Here is a 6217-nt window from a genome sequence, read left to right on the forward strand (position 1 = left end):
CACAATTAAGCATCATCGAAAAGAGTTTATTAACAGAGTTTATGCTACATTCAGACACAAACCGCAACTGAACATAGGTGAATGAGATCCAATGAACCCTCTCCAGAGCTTGAAGATCCTTCCTTAAGTAAGGTGACCAGAACTGAACACAAATGTGATCTGACCAACCAAGAACTACATTTATTAAAAGTCAGATGTCTACAGAATTGATGTCAAAGTGTGCTTTCCATATGGACACTGGCAATGAGTGGATGAAGTTCACATTCCCAACAATTACTGCAGAACTGATGTATAAGAGAATGTCCCAGTACAGACACAATGGGCTGAATGGTCTGTTTCTGAGCTGTACCATATCAGTGATTCTGATTTTGGTGAGAAAGGAGATGACATGCTGTCGTGTTACATATTGGTACAAAAAATATCACACAGAAATGGACTGACATGCAGAATAAAAACACCAACAATGTCTGGGTACAAATTGAAACTAAATGTCTCAGTGGTACCACAGATCCCAGACTCTCTCCCCGAACAGGAAATGTGTGACCATAATTCAAAATGGTTCTCAGAATAAAGCAGTTTCCCTTCTGCCATTGAGGAACTACGTCCCCTCAAGAGATTACTTTACAGTGTGGAAACAGGCCCTTCGGCCCAACAAGTCCACACCGCCCCGCCGAAGCGCAAACCACCCAGACCCCTACATTTACCCCTTTACCTAACACTACGGGCAATTTAGCATGGCCAATTCACCTGACCTGCACATCTTTGGACTGTGGGAGGAAACCGGAGCACCCGGAGGAAACCCACGCCGACACGGGAAGAACGTGCAAACTCCACACAGTCAGTCGCCTGAGGTGGGAATTGAACCCGGGTCTCTGGCGCTGTGAAGCAGCAGTGCTAACCAAGGGGCCTCTTGGTTCGATATCGGTCAAATGAATCGACAAATGTGGTCTATTCATAAAGCAAGGTTCATTAATTCCTTGGATTAAGCTACCTTGACACAATTCTATCCAGCAACACAGAGATTGAAGCTTCCGTGATCCGGGGTGAAGCTGCGCAATTACATTTATATGTTTTTCAATAAATAGTACAGCCTTAATTACAAGAAATACCAATCACATATGGGCGGCACGGTGGCACAGCAGTTAGCACTGCTGCCTCACAGCGCCAGAGGCCCGGGTTCAATTCCCGCCTCAGGCGACTGACTGTGTGGAGTTTGCACGTTCTCCCCGTGTTTCCTCTTTCAACACTGTAAGTAATCTAATCTAATAACGTGACGTGATTTGCAGCAAGTTAAGAAGGATGTCTAATTTACGTACATTGTCATGCCATATATTAGTTCAAGGTTAGTTCAAATGGTCAATTAATGTGTCAGTATTCATCTTATGAAAACTCTGTTGTCCTCTTATCTTTGAACTGCAAGTTAATTCTGCAAATCAGCAGTATGTTCAGCAATATGGTTTACAGGCTATTTTATAGCATTCTTTTAAATTGAGAAACCATTCTGAACAAATAAAAATCGACATATTTTGTTGCCTAAATTCCAATTTTAGATCCTCATCCCCATCCCCATCTCACCCCTCCCCCTCACCCCCCCCCCCCACCCCCCTTGGCCATCTTATGACCACACCATAAAGGTATAGATCAAATCAATTCAATTCAACAGCAGCAAGAGACTGCCATAGTTCCTCTTCCTCCGAAGGGGAACTAAAGTCAGGCAATGGCGTTTCCTCGTCTTCATTTAAGTAAAGAAGCATTTTCAGATTGGAGCCAATGTTGTCAATAGAAATTAATGTTTTAGCAATAATACTCTTAGCTATAGCAATGCTAACAAAAAGACAAATTGAAACAATAGCACCATACAAAGACATATTAAGTAATCAGTTGTACCATGAGCCAAACCCCAATCTTCCCATCCCACACCTTCGTTCATTTGGTTGACAAAAGTGTGAATATTATCAATATGTCTCGTAATGTTTTCGAAAGGATCAGTGACCCTCATAATGCATTTTCTTTTAACTATAACGCAACATCCACCTTCCTTCACAAGCATGTAATCAGTTTTGTTGGGCAAATAGGCACAATTCTGAAAGCATTTCTAATTTCTATTAAGGTAGCAGTTGTCTCATTTCCCAAAATTGTGAGTCCACCAATGAGATAATTATGGGTTTTGATGACTAATAATTCTTAATGACTCTACTAATGAAAGAACACTAAGAGCTGCATATGTCAATGAGTGTGTTTTACTTCTTGATATGGTCTTTGGATTCTTCTATTCTGTGCAAAAGTCAGGAGAAACTTTATGTTTAAAAGGGAAATTATGATTTCATTGCCAGGTGATTGGACAGGGAACAGGAGTTGGAAATAGTGTTCCCACAGCTACGACTTGCTCTATTCAGGACAAGGTAGTTCGCTGAAAAATGTGTTGCTGGAAAAGCACAGCAGGTCAGGCAGCATCCAAGGAGCAGGAGAATCGACGTTTCGGGCATAAGCCCTTCTTCAGGTGCCCGAAACGTCGATTCTCCTGCTCCTTGGATGCTACCTGACCTGCTGCGCTTTTCCAGCAGCACATTTTTCAGCTCTGATCTCCAGCATCTGCAGTCCTCACTTTCTCCGATAAAAAAGGAACACCACTCATCTAAATCTGAATTATCATTGTCGTCCTCATTAAAACTAAGGCCAACCATCGAATTGCGCAGTTCTGTTTGTTTACCAGTCACTTGTGACTTCTCCTTGTGTTTCTGTATTTATTTTGCTCGAGCAATTCACTTTTAAGAACCTCAACAGACTTCATAGCACCATTTGCAGTTAATTCAATCCCCAATTTGGTGGCAGTATCCTGCCACGAGCGCAAAACTGATTTTTTGTGCCTCTCATCACAAAACTGTCACAGTAGTCCAATTAACTCTTTCGTTCCCACTCCCATGTTATGTTGCTAAATCAATTGCTGAGCTGATTTAACCAACTGAACAACTTAGGAACTCCTAATGATATTCTTCATCACCCAATGTTTTGTTTAGATTCCATACAGTTTTCCAAAGGCCTCAGACCTTTCGGAAAATTTTCACATAATTTCACTAACGTTGATGAAATTACTCACGATCAATCTTCCACAGATGCTAATCAATTTCACAAACCTTTTTATTAAAAAAAACTTTCATTATAAAATATTGTGTTTTTTTAAAAGAAATTTATTATATCAATAATAACCTATAATTAAATACCAGGAACCTCTTGCTCCCTATAACTTCAAATATCAAGAGCCTCATGCCCCCTGTTACCTCAAATGCCAGGGGCCTCTTGCCCCCGTAACCTCAAATACCAGGGGTCTCTTACCCCCTGTAACATTAAATATCAAGGCCCTCTTGCCCCCTGTAACATCAAATTCCAGGGGTCTCTTGCCCCCTGTTACCTCAAATACCAGGGGCCTCTTGCCCCCTGTAACCCCAAATACGAAGTGTTAATAATTTCCTATATTGAAAGCGTTGAGGGCAACAGTCTTCAAAACCAGCTGAAAATACAAGCATCCGATCTTTTTAGAACCTGGGAATAAAAAAAATTCAAACAACCTCAAAGTTTTTTTTAAACTTAAAAAGGAAGACTGTGAGAAACAGAGTTCACAATATAATAATTTTCAGTCTGAGTCAAATTCTGAAGCAACAAATTTTATTGAAACGTTCTTGCAAGACAGGTGTCTAACAAATAGGCACCCTGATCCAAAAATTACTCCACAATTTACACAGTTTAATTGAGTCTTTCTTGGTACTTCCCCATTTACCTCATTGGCCTAACATATTACTTGATTACTTACAGTGTGGCCCAACAAGTCCAAACCGATCCTCTGAAGAGCAACTCACTCAGATCCATTCCCCTACATTTACCCCTCCACCTAACACTGCAGGGAATTTAGTATGGCCAATTTACCAAACCTGCACAGTTTTGGACCATAGGAGGAAACTGGAGCACCCGGAGGAAACCCACACAGACACGGGAGAATGTGTAAACTCCACATAGACAGTTGCCTGAGGCAGGAATTGAACCCAGGTTTCTGCCGCTGTCAGGCAGCAGTGCTAACCACTGTGTCACCGTGTCAAACCTATCACTATTCCTTATTGTGTTCTGCCCCTGCTGAGCTGTGCTCCGCCCTTGTTTATTTCTCCACCTGCTCCAAGCCGGGCGACCCTTACTCTTCTTTATCCTATCCCTTATTTGCAGCTAACTTAACTCGTTTTAGTGCCTATATGGGGGCAATATGCCGAGTTGGCATAATGTTCTTTCTACTCCTTATCTATTTGTTTGTAACATTTGTTTGCAGGCATGCTCCATTTTAACTAACTCAGTTCTTTGCTGAAACAATTAGAGACTGGTGTAGGTTAGTTCATTTACCTTGCAAAAGCAATTATTATTGTAGAAGTAACACTACTTTACCCACATCCCACATCGAAGTTTTTTCAATTAAAAAAAAACGAAGTTCAAACCGTTGCATTTTTGTTAAAACGATAAAAAAAACGAATTTCAAATGAACGAAGTTTTTTTAAAGAAACGAAAACAGCCCCAGCCTGTTCAAACGGTCGGAGTTTTTTTTTAACAAAAATAATCGAAGTCCAAATAATCGGAGTTTTTTTTTATAAAAGCCGAAAATAAACGAAGATAAAATGACACGAACCCAAAAAAAAACGAGGTTAAAGCAGTCGGAGTTTTTTTAAATCGAGAAGTAACTAAGTTAACACAACCCGAACCCGAAAATAAATGACGTTTAAGCAATCAAAGTTTTTTTTTAAACAAGAAAGCACCGGAAAATAACAAATCTCGGGACATCGATTTTTTTTTTACTTCTGCAGTCAACGAAGCTCGGGAGAAAGAATTATTTTAAAACTAAAAATTAACAAAGCTTGGGAATTCAGATTTCAACACTCCCCTCAGAGTTCAGCAATTTTCGAAGACCAATGTGGGATTTAGATAAAACACTGTTACTTAGAGTCATAGCGATGTACAAGCATGGAAACAGACCCTTTGGTCCAACCCGTCCATGCCGACCAGATATCCAAATCCAATCTAGTCCCACCTGCCAACACCCGGCCCATATTCCTCCGAACCCTTCCTATTCATATACACATCCAAATGCCTCTTAAATGGTGCAATTGTACGAGCCTCCACCACATCCTCGGGCAGCTCATTCCATACACGTACTACCCTCTGCGTGAAAAAGTTGTCCCTTAGGTCTCATTTATATCTTTCCCCTCTCACCCCAAACCTCTAGTTCTGGACTCCCCGACCCCAGGGAAAACACTTTGTCTATTTATCCTATACATGCCCCTCATAATTTTGTAAACCTCTATAAGGTCACCCCTCAGCCTCCGACGCTCCAGGGAAAACAGCCCCAGCCTGTTCAGCTTCTCCCTGTAGCTTAGATCCTCCAACCCTGGCAACATCCTTGTAAATCTTTTCTGAACCTTTTCAAGTTTCACAACATCTTTCTGATAGGAAGGAGATCAGAATTGCACGCAGTATTCCAACAGTGGCCTAACCAATGTCCTGTACAGCCGCAACATGACTGCCCAACTCCTGTACTCAATAGGTAAAAACAATGACTGCAGATGCTGGAAACCAGATTCTGGATCAGTGGTGCTGGAAGAGCACAGCAATTCAGGCAGCATCCGACGAGCATCAAAATCTACGTTTCGGGCAAAAGCCCTTCATCAGGCATATTCCTGATGAAGGGCTTTTGCCCGAAACGTCGATTTTGATGCTCGTCGGATGCTGCCTGAATTGCTGTGCTCTTCCAGCACCACTGATCCAGAATCCTGTACTCAATACTCCGACCAATAAAGGGAAGCATACCAAATGCCTTCTTCACTACCTGAAGTCTCTCTACCTGCGACTCCACTTTCAATGAGCTATGAACCTGCACTCCAAGGTCTCTTTGTTCAGCAACACTCCCTAGGACCTTATCATTAAGTGAATAAGTCCTGCTAAGATTTGCTTTCCCAAAATGCAGCACCTCGCACTTATCTGAATTAAACTCCATCTGCCACTTCTCAGCCGATTGGCCCATCTGGTCCAGATCCTGTTGTAATCTGAGGTAACCCTCTTCACTGTCCACTACACCTCCAATTCTGGTGTAATCTGCAAACTTACTAACTATACCTCTTATGCTTGCATCCAAATCCTTTATGCAAATGACAAAAAGTAGAGGGCCCAGCACCGATCCTTGTGGCAC

Source organism: Chiloscyllium plagiosum, chromosome 50 (genome assembly GCF_004010195.1).
Source record: "Chiloscyllium plagiosum isolate BGI_BamShark_2017 chromosome 50, ASM401019v2, whole genome shotgun sequence".
In the NCBI taxonomy this organism is placed as follows: Eukaryota; Metazoa; Chordata; class Chondrichthyes; order Orectolobiformes; family Hemiscylliidae; genus Chiloscyllium; species Chiloscyllium plagiosum.